Source organism: Lissotriton vulgaris, chromosome 9, assembly GCF_964263255.1.
Source record: "Lissotriton vulgaris chromosome 9, aLisVul1.2, whole genome shotgun sequence".
Taxonomy (NCBI): domain Eukaryota; kingdom Metazoa; phylum Chordata; class Amphibia; order Caudata; family Salamandridae; genus Lissotriton; species Lissotriton vulgaris.
This window is the reverse complement of record NC_141697.1, coordinates 602,486,784-602,509,564: the sequence shown is the minus strand read 5'-3', so window position 1 is coordinate 602,509,564 and position 22,781 is coordinate 602,486,784. Positions and strand designations below refer to the sequence as shown.

The window sequence follows — 22,781 nt, the reverse complement described above, 5'->3', positions numbered from 1 at the left end:
ATTGGCCTCTGATTAAGAGCGATGCACTTACTGGACACACAATACACAATAGGCAGCAGATTTATTTTAGAAGAGCCAAATCTATGTGGCAGGAATTGGTTACCAGTAGCCCTGAGATGAAGATTCTAAAAATGTGGTTAACAAGCAGTAAGGGATTCAGAAAATGTCATGGGTGTAAGTCCTGTCAGTATGGGGCAAATATGACTGACGTTATATCACATTTAACTAATGCTCTATTTAAGATATGTGGAGCATTTCATTGCAAAAGTGAACATGTGGTATACATTTTGAAATGCTCTTGTCCTAAGCTATATGTAGACAGTGAATCTTGCAGCATGTGCAGGCATTATGAATAAGGATAATAGCTAACCTGTTGCCAGGCACGTTGAGGAGGTGCCTAATAGCATAGACAAAGAGCTAAGATATTTTGTGGTGGATTTTGTACCCATGAATATGAGAGGTGGCAACAGGGAGCAGAGATTACGGAGATTAGAGTCCCACTAAATATTGGATTTGAGCACCAAAATACCAGAGGGCTTAAATACAGAAGAGGAATTGTTTATACATTTATAGTCCCTCCCTTTATCTACAGCCACAGAGCTAATCATTACCTTTAGACTCAACAATTCGAATGTGGTTTCTTTATGTTTTAATTTAAATTTATTGGTTCCATTTACGTACTATTTTGCATTTTCTGGATTAGTATATTGGTGTTTGCTCACTAGGGCATGATTCAGGACTAGTTATGCTGTTCAATTTAATAAATGTTTCAGCATGAGTGATGTTAAGTCAACATTATGGAGCACATTATGCTACATATCATTTGTGGAAATAAATTGACAGATGATATCATATTCCCACTTGGACACAATTGTACACTTATGATTAAGGCTCCCAGTTTTCAGTTTTTACTGATTTTTACAGATAAATACAGACAGAAAACAATGTGTTTCCTGTCTGTATTTATTTTTAAAAGTGGAAAAATACTGAAAATGTTGCTTTTTTTTTAAAGACTCTCCATGCTGTCTTTCATGAATTCCCGGCAAAAGCTGGGCAGAAAGGCAGCATGTGGAGTTAAAAAATAAATATGAACAGATTTCTTTAAATACAGGCATATGTTAACATATATTTGCAGTATAACACTGTGGGTGTAGTGTTTTGTTTTATAGTGATATGGGGCTGCTTCATTTTCTAAAATGTGACCAGCATCCATGTATGAGTGCACGTCTAAAAGTTAAATAAATGTGGAAATATACCACTTCACGATTTCATTTATTGTGAAAACACAAAATAAATATGGATAAATACCATTAGGATGGCCAAAAAATAAATATGGATAAATACAGATGGAAATGTTATAAAAATAAATACCATAAAACAAGGAGCCCTAATTTTGATGCAGCCGAATTCAACGACTGTTTGTAGCAGGCATCTTGCTTATGTAATATTATGGGGCGAAATAAGCCACAAGATTATTAGATGCTGATGGATCAAGATGTCGATGAATTTACATTTTTTTGTGCAATACAAAATGTTAATTATGTGAATGAATTAGGGATATACTGCGAATATATCAATCTAACAGAAACACAAAGTATTTCTTTTAAGTATTGATAATGTATTGATTCAAAGAAACACAAAGTAATTCTTTCATATTGAGCAGACAATGCACGTGGTTGTATAAAAAGTAGTTATTCAAAACGGAGCACACTTGTTTGCTATGGGATGGCAGGAGCACTGTTCCTGCTATCCCATAGCAAACTACAATGTCCCGGGGGTGGTTACACTGGGACGTTGCTGGAGCCGACCCTGGGGGCTGGCGGTCCCCAGGGCCATTTATGGTCCCGGGGAGGTGATGGTCCCCAGGACAGTGTGAGGGGCACGTGGCCCCGTATTTCAAACAATTAGCCCCGGGGAGGTGACGTCCCAATGGCTGTATGGGAAGGGCTGGAGCCCCCCACGCATTATAATTAAAAGTATCCCCAGAGAGGTGGTGGTCCCCGGTCCCCCACATTTCAAAGATTTAGCCCCAAGGATGTGGCAGTTCCTGGGGCTGTGAGGGCCTGCACGGGTCCTTGCATTTTTATTATTTATTGCCCAAAGGACCTGGCCCACCCGGGGGCCTAAATTAAATGAAGCACAAGAACCCAGGCTTAATTTTTTTTTTAATTGAGGGATTTGCGGATCCAATGCGAATCCCACAGAATTGTTTTTAAAAATGATTTTTTGGGCCCTAGGGGTCCATGTGGGACCCCCCCTGAACAGGCCTAGGGGGTCAGGGTTTTTCTACTCTGCCCCCTATGCTTTTTTTCCGTTTTTGCTTGTAACTCAGTTCAACTGATTCAGAAGATGACTGCCAACACTACCTGTTTTGAAGTGTTGGCAGACAATCAGATCTCAGGCACAAGATCGGCACAGGTTGCGAATCCACCGCGGCCACAATTGTAAATCTGAGAAATCTTTACATTTCTCAGGAACTACTGACCAGATTTACACAATTTAACAAAAAGAGTGCTTTCTGGGCCAAGAGCTACCTTTATGCCAAATGTGGTGGAATTCGTTCAGCAGTTCGGGATGCAGCCATGTCAAATGTTTCCTATGGAGCCACCTGAGACCTTCCCTTAGATGTCAGGGAGGGAAGCCACCTAACCTCCACATCTGTCTGAGAAAATATACAACATGATCAGAGGACCTCCCTTAAATAGTGGCCTGAGATGCTGCCATTAATCAGAGCTTCCCCAGTGTGCAGCAGCCATCTGTGGGTAGAGGCAGAGTCAGTATGCCACCACCATGGGATAGAGCCCCCTTCACATCAGCTTCATCCAGGGGAAGTGATAGGAGCAGCAGTCACCTTGGGCTAGACAGGACAGAGAGAGGGAGGCACTACACAACTGCATTACCTGTGGGCCCTACCCTTTCTACAGCAATAGTAGAGAGCCTGGAGCCAGGAGCATGCCACTGCATTGCAGGGTAGGTATCTGCTAGTGAGCCTCACGCTCAGAGGAGGGGGCAATCTGCATACTGGCCCCAATGCCAGAGGTACAGGCTCACTCGGTTAAATACACATGCCCCTCACTGCATGTATGATCTGGCCTATTGTATGCCAATGCCCAAGTTTTAGCGAGAGGAGCTGCAGGGCCCGACCTGTTGCATTTGGAAATGCATGTTTTTAAAATGAAGTTCATTTCTTGTTAGATCCAATTTGGTGGCTAAGACTGCAGCCCTGTACTGCCTTCCATGTGCATATTGTTTTTTCGAATTCACAGTTTCGCTGGCACAGAAGTGAGGGTTTTAAGAGCTGGTTTTATGGGGCTGTGCTGGCTCTGTGGTTCTGGGACAATTTTAGTTTTCATTGTCTTGGCAAGGAAGCCTAGGTGGATATATAACAAATGACCATCAGGGAGTCAAACAAATTAAAGGAGAACATTTGGTGACTCATTTTTAGATCATGACAAACAATCTTTTTTTGTTGAATCTCTTTATGAGGGTTTTACAAAATTGAAGTACAATGAATCACTATGATCGGGTTCATACCCACACAGTATCCATATCTCTAGAGTCCCTCCCAGTGGGGCATAACCTGGTGCAAGGCAGGCAGTGAACAACAAAGCAAACACAAGGAGATGATGGACAGAGCGCTGAAACGTATTAGACGCTCATACTCAGTCACAGATCTGAGTTGAATCCATCATCGTTCTTTAGCTCACTTTGCCACCCCAGTTCAGACCCAGCCATATGCAAATCAGTCTTGACACTGTGCCTCATGGGAACAGTCAAGCCCGAACTGCCAATCCAGGTCTTCCCTGAACCGTGAACAAGTATCCTGGGACCGGTTTCGGGGTAACACCTCATCAGCCAGGCTAGCTTGAATCCAGTGGCTGGGTCTGAACTGGGGTGTCGAAGTGAGCTAAAGAACAATCATGGATTCAACCCAGATCTGTGACTCGGTGTGGGTGTCTGAAAAGTTTTAGCGCTGCGTCCATCATCTCCTTGTGTTTGATTCAGGCACTGAACAACCACAAAGTCATAGAAACAAAGAATGGAGTACATTTACATAGGGATCAATCAGGAGCACATTCCATGGGCAATAACATGTCCCAGGTGCAGCTGGGCATCATAAGAATACCATAATGTGCAGAGCAATGGGTTACCAAGAATATACTGTGCCAGGGGCAGAGTCAGCACAGGGACTGAAAGCTGGTCCTCGTGGGTAAGAATTATGTTTGAAGACGACTTTACTCGGGTGACTGTATAAGAAATTCCATAATAGCTATAGGAACCTACACAAGTTGTGTAAGTACCTTCTGTGTATGTATTTTTGTCTTTTTGTCCTGACGAAAGCTCTACAGACCCGGCTGGGTTCATAGAGCTGAAACATGTTGACGCATCCATATATATATAGATATATGGTAATCTAGTTGCCCGATTACATATATATCGAATTTTTTAACAACAGTGCCAACCTTTTCATTAAAAATTCTTTTTTGGTGACACACTGTTTTTATATTTTGCCCTTTCCTATTATTTCTGGACACTTCTACCTGGACCAGAGGTAGCCTCGGGTGAGGCAGGCATACCGCACGTTATTTGACTACCCTATGAATATGCCATGACGCCTGACGGGGCGGATAAAAGATACACCGCATCGACTAAATCAGGCTGTCTATGAGGGTTTTCAAAGACTAACCGAAGGTTTAGTAGACACCAGTGTCCATTCCTTTTTGATTAATTCAGTATACTGTGCCATAAACAGAACTATTAATCAATCCCCTCTCAGGGCGGCCTCTCATCGTTCTTCGCCTCAAGCTTTACCACATATGTGTCCCACATAGCTCTGTTGGGTCCCCTGCTATCCTGAAGCTGAAGTTGGGCAAGGACATCCACCTCTGCTGAAGTCAACACCCTACTACCAGGGCTGAGCTGGTCTTCCATGACAGCACTATCTGTCTCAGAAAGGGCACCAAGGTTGTGCAATAAACCTGTGTGTGTGCTTTTCACCCTTAGTTCTGGGGTGTATACCTAAGAGACAATATTTGGGGATCAGGTGTATCACATTCTCCAAACCACACACAGTAAAGGGGACCCACGGGCAATTTATTGACCAGCTCTGAGTACATGCCCACCTAACATTAATCACAAAAGGGTACTCGAGGGTCAAAAGTAAGACAGGCTGATTAACAGAGACAGAGACGGTGTAGCGCTCCCACTAGCCATATAACTGTGAAAGGAACAATGGAAAACATGCCAGATCAAGAACAGTGTCTGGTCTCTGGCTCCCATCAGTCACCACTCGGAACCGCCCTTCATCATTTGGGGCTCCGAGGACCAGCACTATACTGGATCTTGGTTTCACAACAGAAAGGAATGAACCTTCCTGTTGGTAAGTAAGTGTTGGTGTAATGGTAAAGACCATATGTGTTGGTGAAGTGACTGACAGGGATAAAAAGTGTAGTGTGCAGTGCAAGGAAAACCAGGAAGGGTAGGGAGGAGTGAATAAAATTGGTTAAAAGGAGCAAAAAGATAATTTAATAGGGTGTAGCTCCTAATACCAATATTAAAAGATAGCCAAGACAGGGTAAAGCTATGACCTGTCTAGTGGTGTAACGTGGTCGACATGTTTCAGCAAATATTGGCCAATAGCCTTGCTTTCTTCAGGACAACAAATATACGGCTACTGCAAACAAAACACCAAGTGTGACAGATAAGTGAAAAATAATTAAAAAGAAGGAACGACACAGAAAAGTCACCTGGACATCCAGGTGTGTCTGTTCCGAATCTTCTCACTTGATCAGCAATGGGCTGAAAATAAAAATAAAAAGCATGGCATGAGCTAAAGTCCCATCCCTGTCTGAGAATAGCCTATCATTTGCACCTGTTGCAAACGTCAACATGGGCGTAGTTCATGTCTCGGGATCTGAACAAACACATTGACAAAGCTAGTGTATACCAACATTCACAGAAATTGAACCTTTTCAAGTTTCACAAGATCCTTCTTACCTGGTCAGTAAGAAGTGTATACCTCACCTCGCCTGGCCACGGCTCAGGACTGGTGAAGCACCGCTCTAAAAAGGTGAATAAATTCAAAGGAAAGAATCATCCACCATGTAATGCCTGAAATTCAGTCAAAGCGAACCATTACAGATGCTAGTAATTAATGGAAAAGAAGCGGAGGATGTTATATCCGCTTCGCAATTGGAGAATATGCCATATTCATGAGCCATTATAGCATGCTTCCTTAAGTGCCAACTAAATGGTGCCAACAAAGTAAAAAGCCCGTCCAATGATCTATGTCTCACACATCGAGGATCGTGGGTGCCCCGTGGGCAAAGAGACGCCAAACCCCAGAGCATACCCCCGAAATCAAAAACGACCCGCTGAATAGCGGAACGCTTACCAAACATGCGTGTCACCGCTCGGAGCCGTTAGCAGACATTGCAGCGACCACTCACCTATCCGTCGGTACTTCCTAGCGGCATCTGTGCCGTCTGGGGAGGTACCGACGGTCTGATTCTATCGGAATTATATTCCGTCTAGCCTCATTGGCCGGTTCTGAGCACGTGACGCGTCATTCTGAGCGTCACGCGTCCAAAAAGCTACGAAGACCCTGATTGGTGCAGCTTGCCGGTCAGCCCACCAATGGCAGGTCAGCGAATTCGGCAATGTAAACAAAGCATTGGAGAGCCTAGCCCACTGATCTATCGTAATATTTATACTAATAGACAAGAACGGGATGGTGCAGCCGCGGCAAAAAGCGTTAAGTACATCACCTTGTTAGACTGATTAGGCACCACATTGCGTAATGGGTGATGTAGCAAACTTGGCAATATCGAAAATGCAACTAATGTACATGATAAAAAGGTGTGATAACGGAAATGCAACTAATGTGCATGAGTAATTTTCTGCACAAGAAGGAACAGAGATGGGTGTTGAGATTGGGTAGCGATCGTACAGGACTGAATGATGACATTCCGTGGTCATCATTTTAAACCATTTCACTGAGGATGCGTTTCACGTGACAACTTTGCCTTCAGAGATATGACTCAGTAGCTTTTTATCTGGCAGATACCCTTTTGTATAACATTGCTATGTATACCCTTGCTTTTTCCACCTAGTAATTATGCCTTATATATCATAGCCAGCTTGAGACTCTTCCTTATGACCTTAAGTCCGTTATCACACTTCTTAAATCATGCACATTAGTTGCATTTCCGTTATCACACCTTTTTATCATGTACATTAGTTGCATTTTCGATATGGTCAAAAATAATTTTTTTGTTGCCATCACGTCACGCTTTGCATTGCATTGCCAAGTTTGCTACATCACCCATTACGCAATGTTGATCTGGCATGTTTTCCATTGTTCCTTTCACAGTTATATGGCTAGTGGGAGCGCTACACCGTCTCTGTCTCTGTTAATCAGCCTGTCTTACTTTTGACCCTCGAGTACCCTTTTGTGATTAGTATCACATTCTCCACCACTCCAGATAACATGTCCATCACCCCCCCCCCCCCAGGCCCCTAATAACCAGGGCAGTCCCATACCATGTAGTAGAAATCAGAAATGTGTTGGTGACATTGCGGACAATCCGAAGGAACCTCTAGGAATATCCAGTGAATGAGTTTTGGTGTCTGGTATGTCTGATGTAAGTATTTGAAATACATGTAACGGAATTGAGGATTCCCAGAGACGTCCTTCCCATGTACCTTAGCACTCGCCCATTGCTTGTCGGACAGGGCGGTACCCCATGCAGCTTCACACCGTCCCATAGTGTTGGGCATTAAGGGTACTACAAATTACAGTGACGGCATTCCTGGCATCCCTGTGTGTTAGTAAAACTTGCAGTGGGATTGATGTCTACTGTTCCATAGCCCGTGTCCCAAAAGAGTGGCGAACATATGATGAATAACGTTATACTCCAGAAATTGACCCACAGGTATCCCATGGTCCTCTCCCAGAGCCTGAAACGTCTTGAGCACCTTCTCCTGATATAGGTCCACAGTTAGCTGTACCTCTGCCTCCTTCCAAGTACGCATAGCACTCCAGTCGAAAAGATCAACTATCATCAGCAGCTTCTAAATTGGTAACTGGGATGCATAGCAGAGGTGCCTCCACCTGCCACAGACATACTTCTGCCACCACCAACATTAGTCTGTTTTCTTTGGTAGCCTTCCGGGCATTGTGACACAGACATGTTAGGATGGGAGTGCCCTGCAGGCCTCGTTTTACCTCCTCCCCCTCAGTACTCCGAACCGACCCCTGCCAGCGCATCAGCCATACGAGACATTCTTGATATCATTGTTATCTTGTGGGACCAAGGCTAAGTGGAATCAAAAATAATCGTTTTTGAGCAAGCCACTTTGAGTAGTAACAGTCACACACTGAGCAGACACAAACTATACAACTTGAGGCTCTTTAAACATCATAAGTTCTCTTTTGTCCAGGATGGAATCCAGAAGAGACCTTGGCCATCTTATGAAGGATCCTAGAACAATCCCCAGCTAAAATGGATCTGATTGCCCATGGCATGCACGTCAGCTGGTACAATGCCATCCAACAAGGCTAGTCATAGGCCTGGAAATGTCTGCATTGATAAAACCGGCACTGCGAAGCCATAAAAGGGCTCTGTACGACACACAAAGCATTCTTGGCTCTGGCCCATGTCGGCAAGCTGACTTGTCACTACAACCTAAAGAGCCACTTGTGATCATCAGAGGAAAGTCAGATCGCATAGGTCATTTTAACAATCAAGCATGGACAAATTCAATAGATTATGTTTTAGGTGAATTAATTGTTTTTGATTTTGTGCTTATGATTTTCTCTTGGGCTCACAGACATTTTATAGCCAATGCCTGGGTGTTTGGAAACATAAGCTCTCAACTTGGCAAAGTTGCGAGAGTCCCTAAAAAATAAATTGCTTGACCAACTTAATCTGCCTATTGAAATGCAGTGGCCTGGTATTCTGGATATTGAATTAGCATGTGACTATTTTATAAGCAAAAATGTGGTCATAATGAGGATATACCATATGTGCAGTGGCTGGTATCTCAATAGTGGTTGGTGGGTGGAGTTCCTCGATCTTCCAAGTGCCACTGAATACAGGCATTAGCTGGGCTAGTGGCCTGAAGAGAAAGTATCAGTTTAGGCAATTTTTCCCTCACACATTGATACTGCATGTTAACTGAAGACAGCTAATCAAAAATATACACTTTTGACTTTTCACCAGTTACTCAAAAGTGTAAACTTAAACGTCTATGCCCCTGAAACAGAAATGGAGCCACATATATGCATGTAAGTTGCTACAGCCAAAAACAAGCAGAAGTAAGTCTTGCACAACACATGGCAAACCACTGATACTGCAATACCCTCCCATGTAAAATAATGGAGGCGGGGACTTAAGAAAATAAAGGTAAAATAAAAGAAATTATTTTGACTGTTGAAAAACTTATGTAGATTTAATTTAATTTTTTTAATCTAAAAATCAAACGACCTTTTATTTAGTTTGAAAATATTTGAATAAACTTTTTGAATGTAAAAATGAATGGACAAGTTTTTATTAAAATATAATATAACTATTTTTATTTATTACTATAAATCCCTTTTAATTATTAAGGTGTGATATCAAATTCATTTTTTACTTTAGGATGGATTTTTTTTAAATGTAAACTTCAGCACAATAATGCTAATTACATTTTATATATTTAAATTAGGATTTATTTCAAAATGAATAGTGTTTTAACATTTTTATTTTGTTCTACATTTAAGATAAACATATGCAATTAATCTACATTAATATTTCACAGATTCATGCAAGTATTCCACCCATAGCTTTTTCATATCCCTCGTTGACAATGCCATGTAATGCCAAGTGTCAAATATTGAGAAGCTTAAAGGAGAAAAAGTGGGAGATGGGGCAGGTGGCGCGTGCAATGGCTTCCCCTGCTGCCATTAGCGTACTCCTGTCCTGCCGGCTGCAGCCACTAATGGGACTTTGAGGCACCGTGCGGGCGGGTCTCAGAGAGTGGTCATTAGTGCAGTGTCTTCTGCCACCTGTGCGATTGGTGACCCATCGATTGCTGAAAATAAGGAAGATGGAGACAACCATCTTTCGTTCTAGAGGGAATGCCAAGATGGTGAGCACTGCTCGATTAAAGTTCGTGTGGTTTGGACGAAGCCTGTCAAAGAGGCATTTACTATTCTTTCCTCGCTCCAGCCCTGAGGAAGACAACTGGAAATGTGACCAGCAACAAAACACTTGTTGGCTAGTGTTTTGAAGAACTTGTGTAACAAGGATATGACCTTTGAACTCCTGTGAATCATCTTTTAGGAGACTTTTTTCAAACCTTGAACTTCTTTCTGCGGAGCGCTCAGGGATTAATACTTACTTACCCATACAACTTAAGAAGCCTGCTAGCCCTCTTCATCCAATGGTGTGTTGTTGTGTCATTCACATTTTTCTTCCACCCTCTGCATCATATAGCATGGTGCAACTGGTCATCCCAATTTAGCCATTGGCTAACTCCACCACGAGTGATGGCTTTCAGCTCATTCACAAGGTCGACATATGTGCACAAAAGGGTTCCCCTCAGTGCCAGGGACTACTGGTGCAATGTGTGCTTTAGTAGGCCATAAACTTAGTTGCCTTTAGCCATTTTTTCTATGTTGCCAAGGACCCAACAGGTCCTCAAGCAGTGCAAGCATACAAAACAAGCATTGGCAGATCCAAAAAGCTCACAGTCAGTGCCAGATTTATGGACTTTGCCATTGCTTCTTGTCCTTATGGTGTTTATGGTATAGTACTACTATATGCTACTTATGACCTTTATTGTCAATAAGGTGTTCTTTAAAAAAACATATGTTTGCCTGTGCAAAATGCTTCCCCAATCATTTTCTAGGCATCAGTCATAATTACACATTGGGAAAACCTGAAACACTGCATGCAGTACTACGGAGGGATTCATAAAGCCAGTTTTTCATTTGAGGATATCATTTATGCAAGCACAAATTCCATCACACATTTTCCACATTCAATAATAGTATCTAGATCCTAAGTTACTGCTATTGCTAGTGGAATGTTACAGGAGGGTTTAAGGCAAATTCAATTCAAATTAAATGAACACTCATAATGTTTCAACTTTCTGGATTTCATAAACATTTGCAATATCTTTCCAACACTTTCTGCACTTCTGAACTTATAGAAGTGTGACTGTGGTGCATTTTATGTGTACATATACACCAGTGTTTTCTAACATCGCTCTGTTCAAGCTTGCTAGGTCATGCTTCTGCCTGCCCTTTTGGATATGCTTGCTCTGCTCTTCTGCTTACCTGCTGAAAAGCTACAGGGTCACGGAACCAGGTACAAGGAAAGCCGGGCATGATAGCATTGAGTAACCAAGCCCTGCATGGATGTAGGGTCGGACGCCCTGAATCCAGCTATCAGCAGCTTGGGGGGTGGGGGACCTTTGGTTCCTAACAAATTCAAACAAACTCAAGCTTGGGCTATGCCTTCAGCATATTAGAGCATCAGAGTGTCATAGTCTCCCTCCATAGGATGGTCACGACCAGGTAAAACACTGTATTAGAAGCGATACTTACCACTCATATCCACATCTAGCTCCTGGGTACCACAACCTACAGGAGGGTGCCCATGGTGCGTCGGACTCAATGTAATAGTGCTCGTCCCTTCTAGGGAGCCAGGGCAGACAGAACAATGCGGCAGGGCGAGAACAGCCACGGCCTGAGTCTGTCCCCATTTTGGGTCCCTGGTCCTGTAGCTTGGACTCCACTCACCAAGCTGCAAACTAGCACAGCCTCAAAACTAGCGCCTGTAATGGTCTTCTCATTAATGCTCAAGAAAGAGTCCTAAATAACTTACAACTGGTGCAGAATGCAGCCGCCAGGAGTCTGACAGCCACCCCCAAATTCAAATCAATATCCAAGGTAGTGCGACAGCTCCACTGGCTACCCATCAGGAGCAGAACCAAGTTCAAGGCTCTATCAGGGCCGGACTGGCCATAGTGGGCACCGGGCATTTCCCCAGTGGGCCGCTAGGGCGGGGGTCTGTTTTGGGCCTGGGAGGAGGGAGTTGGGGGGGGCTGGGGGGGGGGGGGGGGGGGGTGTTGTTACAGGGGGTTGACAATATCGGCCCCCTGTAACAAAATCAGCCGAAACTGACCCTCGCATACTGCTCAGCTGCACTCCCCCTCACCCCAGTGTGGGCCTACTGAGCAGTTTGCCAGGGCCGGTTTCTGTTCCCAGACCAGCCATGGGCTCTATGCATTGCATACAAGGCAATCCACGACACCGGACCTGAGTTTCTGAGGAAAACTCTCCGCTCATACAGGCCCAGAAGACCCTTGTTCTCATCTGCAGTGAACCTGCTGATTGTTCCTCAAACCAAGAAAGCCTCCTGGGGCGACAGAAGATTCACAGTCACTACCACAAAACTATGAAACATGCTTCCCCTCCACATCAAGACCAGTCACACCCTGCTTACCTTCCAGAAACAATTAAATACCTGGCTTTTCAACCAATAACCACCCACGCCTGGCCTTCCCTCTGCCTAGTCCACAGCGCTGAGACACCTAAGGGTATTTGCGCGCTTCATAAGTTGCTTAAATAAAATAAAAAAAAATAAAAAAATAAAGTTCAGGTGGTTTGCTCCCAGCACTGTGAAACATGGAGCAGCTTTTAAATGGCTGCTCCATACTTCACTTGAATTCCTTGCCCGCAGGGCAGTTCATGTCACGGCTGCCCCGAGAGCACTGAATTCACCATAATAGGGCACACTATCCATGTTCAAGCCTGGCGCACCTTTTGAAAGGTGCACTGTGGTGCAAACAGGGAAAGTGTGCCCTATGCATAATATGGCCCCTAGAGGTTTAAGCCATTAGAAGATGACAGTGTACAAATTAAAGAAAAGAGAAAAAGAGGGAAGAAGGGGAGAAAAAATAAGCAGTGAGAAAACCGAAGAGGGAGAATAGATGCACCACATGAGCACCAAGTACAGTGTCGGAGTCAAAGTTGTGTAGGCTACTTGTGGAATTACGAATAAGAACTTCTGCGGTGCTGGTAAATCATGGCAGTTTACTTTGTTGGCATTGGAGGTCATTTTTGTCCAATAGTTTTTGAACCTTGATGTTTATGTACAGGAATACATTTAGGATGTGGCCTTCACATCTGTTCAGGAAATATCCCCATGATCACCAAGAAAGGCGTGACAACACATCAGCCTTGTTCCAGATACACAGGTTTGTTTCTGAGGCGAGTGCGATGAGTAAGTCAAGTGGCTGCAGTTTGTGCTAAGGGGCATGGCTTCAAGGGGGGAAAATGGTTAATTTATTAAATAGTTGAGTACAGGATATTTCAGTCAGGTATGGTAAGGTGTCTGCAGGGCCGGACTGGCGGTAGCGGGCACTGGGCATTTTCCCGGTTGGCCGCCAGGGTGGGGGCCTGTTTTGGACCCCTGGAAGCTGTTTTTGTTACCCGGGCTGGTTTTGCAGCATAGCATTGCTGCAATTGTAATAAAAGTGGCTGAAACCAGCCGTGGCAAAGACCTCAGCAAAATACCCCACACCCCCTAGGGGGCTGGCCAAGCTCTATGCCAGGGCCGGTTTCGGTTCCTAGTCCGGCCGTGGGTGTCTGTCGGATTTAATCTGGAATTTTTAAATACTCACAGACACACCTACACACACACACACACTCTCGTCCCTGTAATAAAGTTCTTAAAAAGGGTTATTTAATAAAATACTGTGCGTTAAGTAGCCCTTGGGGCCCATCGGAAGACGGGGAGGGGAAGAACCGACCGGAGACAGATGTAGGTGTGATAAAGGCCGCTTTATTGGGAAACAGGTGCATCCTGAAAACATACCCCAACCTTGGCCTTTGCCGTACAAAACTAGGCCTAACTAATTATACATATACCTGACCAAACCCCCCACCCCCACCCCTAAACAGTTCCCCGCCAACAACATAAACATCATTATCAATTACCCAAACGCCTGTCTCAACTGTTTAAACATCTGCCATATGTACACTCCCTCCCCCTCAGCCAGTAAAACTCTTTCCTCCTATCCTACCCCCCGTTTAACTAGGAAAAAGCGCCATCCGACAAACTTTCCAGCATCTGCCCCCAGCGACAACACTACCAGAACCATCCTAACCCAGAAAGCACCTGCTTCCCACAACAGCCCCTTTTCCAAACCATAAAGGACATCAACCCCTGGAACCTCCCCTCCCCCCCCCCCCAACAAACCTGTCCTAAGTGAGGGTGGGTGGGACAACGCTCAATTTATGCCCCCCGGCTGCTGGGTCACTGTCCCACGAAATGGTGCACAGTGACCCAAAATGGCCGCTTTTATTACCCCCAGCCCAAAAGGAGCCCAAACCCCACTAACTAGCCCAACCAGCCCAAAGTCCCTTCCTGTGTCCTGTCTAAATTCTTCCCCCCTCCCTCCCTCCCGGGGCCCCAAAATCCCCGGGGGGGCAAGCCTCCCTCCAGTCGGCCACCCCCCGCAAAGCCCCATTGGGGCCCATCGGGAGACGGGGAGGGGAAGAACCGACCGGAGACAGATGTAGGTGTGATAAAGGCCGCTTTATTGGGAAACAGGTGCATCCTGAAAACATACCCCAACCTTGGCCTTTGCCGTACAAAACTAGGCCTAACTAATTATACATATACCTGACCAAACCCCCCACCCCTACCCCGAAACAGTTCCCCGCCAACAACATAAACATCATTATCAATTACCCAAACGCCTGTCTCAACTGTTTAAACATCTGCCATATGTATACTCCCTCCCCCTCAGCCAGTAAAACTCCTTCCTCCTATCCTACCCCCCCGTTTAACTAGGAAAATGCGCCACTCGAAAGCCCCATACGGCTTTCGACCCCCCCCCCCCCAGGACCCCTGCACCTTTGGATACCTGTGCACCCCTATTGCCCGGTCTAACGCCTCCTTCAGCTGCACAATATAGAGCTCCATCCCATATCTCGACAAATGTACTCCATCCTCCATGAAAAAGTAGACCGCCCCATACTTCAGTTCCGGGTGCTCCATCCTACCCACTCCTTCCTTCTCACAAAAGGCCCGCATCTCCCTGTTAATCTTCCTCCTAGTCCTGTCAATAGCTCCTGGTTTCTCCGCTCCCCTCCAACACCTCCTGGGTATGAATTCTGACCAGATGACATAACACCCTGCCCACTGCCTCTTGATCTCCAGCAAATCCCTCCTCATTTGTTTCACCAGTGCCAGTCCCTTACACTGCACCAAATCGTTCTCCCCCAGGTGAATGACTACCACATCCGGGCAGACTCCCCCCCCCCCCCCGCACAACATTGTTCAAAACCGGCACCAACTCGTGCCAACGCATGCCCCCTTTACCCCTCCAATGACACCTAAACAACTGCTCATCCAGTTCCAGATTGAGGTTCCTGCATTTTTTCCACTCGGCCCTCTCCGCTCTTTTTACAAACGAATGGCCCACCATGTATATGGACACTGCTGCCGCCGTAGGCCCCGCCACCGCACCTGCAAAGAGACATATGTAAGCAGCGAGCCCAAACTCCAAGTCTACTCCACCACTACCCCTCGCAACCTGACATACGTCTTATAGCAGTCTGATTTCCAGCGCCCCAGCTGTTTAATCTCCTCCTTCCCCCAGCCCTTCCGCTCCGCCTCCGTCGCCGCCCCGATGCAAAAGGAATGCGTTCCGAACTCTTTCGGGTCCTCACCCATAGACCGCAGGGCGTGCCGCAGGACCCACAGCAACTGCGCCGCTGTCACACGTCCGCCCCTCTCCTGCCAAAGACCTCCGCACCATCCTGTACCCCTCCTTCTGCCAGCCATCTTCCCCACTCCGCCGGACACACCGCCTCCGTTCCCCCAGGACCCAACAACACCCAAGTACCCTTCCCTCGCTGATCAGTCTTGGACCGCCGAAGCTGCACCGCAACCTCCCGGCCTCTGAACTCCACCTCCACCCACGTCAGCCCGGTACGTCCCTTCAAACCCACCAACTCCGACACCCGAAAGGCTCCAAAATACATCCACGACATCAATGTGGAAAACCGCACCGTCTCCGCCTGATCCCTGCACACTACCGGTAAACGGCCCACCAGGCCTTCCAACATTGCCTCCGTAATCGGCCGTCTCCTCCGCGCCCGAGCCCCTCTCTCCTTCTCCCAACCCTCCAGAAGACGCCTCCCCAATTCTCCCGCCGAGGGGGCATACCCCCACCAGAGCTTGCCCATGAAAGCCAATCCTGCCAGTTTACCCGCGATGGTCACTCTCGCCAGACCTTTGTCCATTAACCCCAGCATGAAACGCACCACCTGCTCCTCCCGACGCCACTTGCCCCGCTGCCTTACCGCTCCAAAGCACAGAAACTCCAGCCAGGCCTGCTCGTAACTCTTCCACGTGGACGCTGCCAGGGACGACCTCACCAACTGAACGACCCGCGCTCTCCCACCAACCACAGCTCCTCCGGCACCTCCGTCCTGTCCGCCGCCGCCTCCGTGGCTAGCCCATGGAACCTCTGCCACTGTGAACGAGACAAAGCATCCGCAATGTCATTGTCCACTCCCGGCACATGTTGACTTTGAGACCATTAGGAGCCTATACACTCCAGCACAATGAGGCATTACACACACACACACACACGCACACACACACGCAAACATACACACACACACCACATACCTATTATTATGAGGACCGGCCATTGACCCTAATGAAGTGTGTAATTACTATTCTAACTCCACAGGTGCTTTGATAGTAGGTTAGGTTATATTGACCAATGCAAATCTAACAGATCTTTTCATTTTCTAATATACTCGCTCGAAAGAACCAAAACACACTTTGGGGACTGGTCCTCACAACACACCGGTCCTCCCAAAGATAGTGTTTGTCTGGGTCTGACAAGATTAACCCACGCTAATAGGACTGCGCCATACGATATCCTCTTCCGCTGGACTGACACAGAGAGGAGCATGTATATTCATAGGAAAACATCTAGGCTTCACGCTGGCAGGTACAGCCACAGACCCCAGAGGTAGATGGGCCGTTGCTCATGGTAAATTAAACAATCTAAACATAATTCTTGCTTCAATCCTTGCCCCTATTTTAGACGATTCTTAGCCAATTCTACAGTTAAAGAATGCTATAACAGGCCTTCCCGGGTTAATAGTATGGGGGGAGGGGTGATTTTAATTTTTTGCAAAATACTGTATTGGACTCGTCCAAAAAAGATCGCCGTCAGAATAAACCCCAATCTGCTTTGGCGATTCAAAGTTGTAAATTAGACCTTGACATCATGGATTATTGGCGAGTCAACAACCCTCTCAAACGAGAATATTCATGTTTTTCGGCAAAGTACAATTCTGCCTCAAAATTAGATTTCTTTCTAACATCCCATGAGTTAGAGCTACATAACTATGTTCATTTATCTAATGTCTTTTCGGATCATGCAGCAGTTTCCATGGAGGTAAAACTGGGACCACAAGAACAAGCCCTATAAAACGATGTTTTTTTAATAAATCTAACCTCCTAGATCCTCAATGGTGTACAGAAATGGAAGAATTCATTGAGGAGTTCTTTGCATGAAATAGAGGTACAGCCCCATTAAACACGACTTGGGATGCATTTAAGGCCACTTTATGGGGGTTAATCACATCTAAAGATATACCAAAGCATAAGGCAAGAAAGGAGGAGAAAAGTAGATTACAAACTGATCTTACAGAGGCAACCCAAGAACACTACAGGGTTAGATCAACATATTCTAGGCAAAAACTCTCCGAGGCTAAGTGTAGGATGTGGTATTTTTATTATGCCCTGGGCGAAACTAATAGCAACTTTTACGCCCAGAGGACGTACGAGGAGAGCGAGTACACAGGGAAGCTCTTGGCCTGGCAAGCCAAAGAAAAACAGGCTCGCAATAGAATAGATCAATTAATCGACCCGATCACTAAAATGCATGCTAAGACCACAGCCTCAATTGGTGAGTGGTTTCTGAAACACTATGAGGGAGTCTATCAAATAACAAAAGAGGCCTCATCTGATTCAATAGGGAGTTTTTAGCTCAACTTACAATTCCCACACTAGATGATGAGGACAAGAAATGCCTCACAGACTTTCTCAGAGACTGAATTAAACAAGGTGATTGGCTCCCTCTCTAATGGTAAGGCCAACGGAGACGATGGTCTTCCGATTGAATTTTTTAAAAAATTTGGAGGATCTCTACGTAAAGAACTTTTAATCTTAGTAGATGATCTACTCCAAGGAGGATCCCCCCGGACTCTTTTCACTCAGCTGTAGTGGTTAGTATTCTAAAAAAGGAAAGGACAGGGAGAATATAAATTTGTACCGACCCATAAGTCTACTAAACTCAGACTATAAAATGTTTACAAACCTTCTAGCAAACCGATTGAATAAAATAGTGGGAGGTCTGGTAGTTAATGATCAGTGCGGTTTTATTGCAGGCAGGTACCTCCATACAAATACAAAGTTCGTATTGGAGGCACTAGATTTTTTTACACTAATAAAGTGAAGGCCCAAATCTGGTTTGTAGACGCGGAGAAAGCCTTCGATCTAGTGTCCTGGGACTGCCTGTTTGCTATTTTGCACAGTTTTAGTTTCCCGAATGTTTTTATCTCTCTTTTAAAACAACTATATATGAATTCTAGGGCACGGATTATCATCAACAATTCTAATATTGGGACATGCCAGGTCACTAGAGGTACTCGACAAGGCTGCCCCCTGTCGCCAATATTATTCGCATTATTTATTGAACCTTTGGCGATTGCGATTAGGAATACACGAACCGATACAGTCCCGGTAGCTGGCATGACTAATATAAAATTGTATGCCGATGACATTGCTCTTTTTCTAGATTCTAACCCCTTAAGTCAAGCGAAAATTTAAAAAATATTCTCTGACTTTTAAAAACTAGGGGGTTACAAAATTAATGTTAACAAGACGGAAATTATTTTATTAAACTGCACTGTAGACACTTTAATACCAGAATTTAGGCAAATGTACAACTCAACGCCAAAAAGATTTCTGGGAATATTTATATCGGACAACTTAGACAACTTGTTTTCACTTAATTATTCACCGCTGCTAAAAATTATTGAGTCCCTTTTAGAACGTTGGAATTTATTACCCCCGTCTTTAATGGGCCGAGCAGCACTGATACAAATGTCGATTTTACCTCTTTTTAATTTTCAATTTAATGCAGCACCTTATGTTATTCAGGCCTTCTTCTTGGATGCCCTGATCTCCTAATTTCTCTGGGCCAAAAAGACTCCTAGGCTCGAACTTAGCACTTTATTTCTTTCATCTGCACAAGGAGGGCTGTCCCTCCCAAATATTAGAGAATATTATTTTGCGTCTTTTGCTCACCACAGTTTTAGGTTTTTCTTTCTAGACACTAACGAGGCAGACAATTTTTTTATGAAGAAGATGCTGCCAGAGGTAAAAATAACTGATCCGATTAGAGTCACTTAAGGTCCAAAGAAAATTCGCTACAAGTCCCTTCAGTGGATTTTCAGACAGAAAATCCAGTTTTTGAAATTCTACTCTATTCCTAGAATAGGTAACACAATGGACTTGAACAACTTTAACCTAGGGGAAGAGGGATGTATGGACAGTAAAATAATTATCCTCTTGAAAGACAATGGCTTTGAGAAAATTGAAGACTTCCTGGTCGGCAACAGGTGGAAGTCATGGGATCAAATAGCCAGACAGGTGCACCATTCTCACTCCATCCTGAATTGGTCTTTTCTTATGCTCAATCCAATACTCAGGGAGCAGGATATAGGAAATCTTTATTTTAAGGAAACTATCTCTACAGCGTGGAATAATAACCCTTAAAAAAAGATGAGTGTTTGGATTAAAATACTAAAAGAGGACAAGGAGCAGGAATCTTCTAGTAAGAGTATTGAGAGGTGAAAAAGAGGGAGGATATTGAAATCAATCAATAAGTATTGGCTAAAATAAATAAATGCAACAAAACAATCTTCTGCGGCGCTAACTTTAAACGCATGCAATTTTATAATAAATGGCTGATTTACAGAACTCCCTCCTATCTCCATAATATCTTCCCCCTAGTTGCCGACAAATGTTTCCACTGTGATGGAATTGGAAACACATTGTTTGGGAATGTCCTAAAATTCAGCCACTCTGGAAGAAAATCGAAAAATACCTCTCCCTTGAGCTTAAAGCTTCTATAATATTCGATGATTTAGTCCCTGTTCTAGGCTGTTCAGCCACTAACACCCAATACGACAAATTTCTTTTTATAGCCTCTCTAATAGCTAAATCGCTGGTTCTGCAGTCCTGCAAAACCAACCAAGTACCGACCTTTCAGGCTTGGAAGGCTAAGCTATTACAAATCCAGGGCAGGGAAAGAAAATACGCGCTTAGATCAGGGGCGCTCAAGAAATATGAAAAGTTTTGGAGTGCGTTTGAATCGTAAAGTATATCTTCATAACCACTAGTCTGCTTTTATGCACTTTTAAGTACTCTGCACTTTATAATTCTATTTTGCACTTTATAACTGTATAACTATGCTGTGGATACTTGAACGCCGACTACTTACTTATATTTATATGTCATGTACTGTACTAAATCTTTTACAAATGTATTCTGTAATGTTGATCTTGTTTTTATGAACTCTCAATAAAAATATTTTTTTTTTAAAAGGAATGCGCCGGTCCCCACAGTGTGGGTTATACATTCACATAGACACAGGGACATCCATACACAGCAGCACAGGCAAACATCCACAAAGGCAGAGATACACATAGTCAGAGCCTAAACACACACCCACATATATGCTTTTCTAGCCCTTCTCCTCTAGCTGCCCCTCACTCACCCGAATGCTGTACAACTATCTGGCTCTTTACTGTCCTGGGTTGTGCGCCCTCTATTATGGGTCATATTCTGGGCCACAGCAGTTAAGTTCTTCAGTCTCTGAGGGAGGTCATGCTGCTCCCACTTGTAGTGCCCATATTGCTAATGTGTGCTGGCTATTCCAACATGATTAATGACTCAGTAACTTTAGACAGTGCTTACTTGATGCTCCTGCAGTGTTGGTGCCATGTAGTCAGTGCTTAGCAGTGACAGACTGACTCTCACCACAGACCCAGCCAATAATATTTTATCCTACTGGCAGGTGGTCACATTTTGGTTGACTTTTTCTGGCACAGACCAGGCGTTGTGTTTGGTTTGGACTGTTTTTCCACTGCTTTTCAACATTTAATTTAACTAATGCATTTGATTTATCACATGCGGTCTGTCAATCACTTCTCACTTGTACCCTGCCAGTAACACAGGCTGACTGAGCTGTATGGTGGTCTATGAAGGCCCATTTAAAAGGGGTATTGCCAGCATGCCAATGCCTGACTCCTTGAATTCTGTCATTATGCATTTAGTTTGCCTTCTTTGAATTATGGTTTCATTCCTCTACTTCGCTTGGTAATCAAGATACATGATGTTGTCAGAGCGTAGCTGCATAATGAATGAGCTCTGGAGCGCATAGAAGACTACAATTGCATTGAACCTATCACCACTGCCAAATCAGGTGTAATGTATGTTGCCATAGGCAGAAGTATGTATTTCATGTACAGGAATGTGACATCCCTCACAGAAAAGATAAGAGGGGAGTTAAGATTCTGAAGGAACCGACCACCAGAGGACACCCCTTACTATTTTCCCATCTCCTAGGGTGGGGACTCTGCATATAGAGTCTCTAGCAGATAAGGAGTTACCAAAGGTAAGTAACCTGTTCATCAAATCAATTTCACTCAAAAGTGAACGAGCCTTGGCAAAGTCAACAAATTGGACACCTTATAAACGTTTTCAAGGAAAACTTCAGTAAATGTCAATATTGTCGGATAGAAGTACATGGGGCACACAACCCTGGTAAGGAGCTAGTCAGGGGGACCAGCAAGGTTCTCAAGAACAGCTACCTTCACAGAAGAAGCAATCCTCCAGCAGTTCTAGGCACTTTTTCTGCATTGCAATGGATTCCTATGGAGTGGTCCTTTTGCAAGGGATGAAGGATGCTGAAGATGATCTAAGGATGCTGTGGATGTGATGTGGTTGATTAGGGTCTTCCTGCAGAGATTTCTCTGTCCACAAAGATGGTGAGTGGGTCCTGGTTGCAATATTGAAGTTGCCACTGAACTACCAATCGCCCAGTGTCACGGTCAAAGACCAATCCTTCCTGGGTTGATAACTCACCTTCTGAGGGTCCCAGCAACTCTTCAGCAGCACGCCCTGGCTCAGCAAACTTGAGTGCAACTCTGTGTGTTGGGTCTTGATCCTCGGTGTTGCATGGCAGTGTTGGTAGTGGCATGAAGACTTGGGGCTACTAACCTGCCCCTGCAGGCTTCTTTAGCCGTTGTGTTCCTGTGCTGTTAACAGGAAGCCAGTCAGCTGGCCCTTGGAGTTCTCTTGATGGGCCTGGGCTCTGGAGACAGCTTTCTGAGCAGGACACAGCACACACAGCCCCTTTCTTCACTCGCTTCTTGGTGCAGCAGATGCAATCTTCTTCAGTGTAGACTCTCTTTGCTGGCTCCTCGATGCAGCAGGGGCGTCTCTATTCGGTCTTGCTTCCAAGTCAGTCGAGATCTGAGGTCTGGGTGCAAGGAGTGCCCCCTTTAAGCTTGGAAAGTGCTCTCTGGCTAGGATGTAGTTGATTGCCAATGGGCTGCCAGGTTCCCTCCCACCTAGTGAGCACTTCATGTGGAGTGTGGCATCTGGCAATCCCAGGATGCACCT

General features: G+C 44.8%; 1 protein-coding gene across 1 annotated transcript in view; it reads left to right on the top strand.

The window, feature by feature from the left end:
* The window catches only part of LOC147691944 (HHIP-like protein 1), a 284,674-nt gene that overhangs the window by 109,670 nt on the left and 152,223 nt on the right, over positions 1 to 22,781 (top strand). The gene's annotated exons all lie outside the window — the stretch shown is intronic.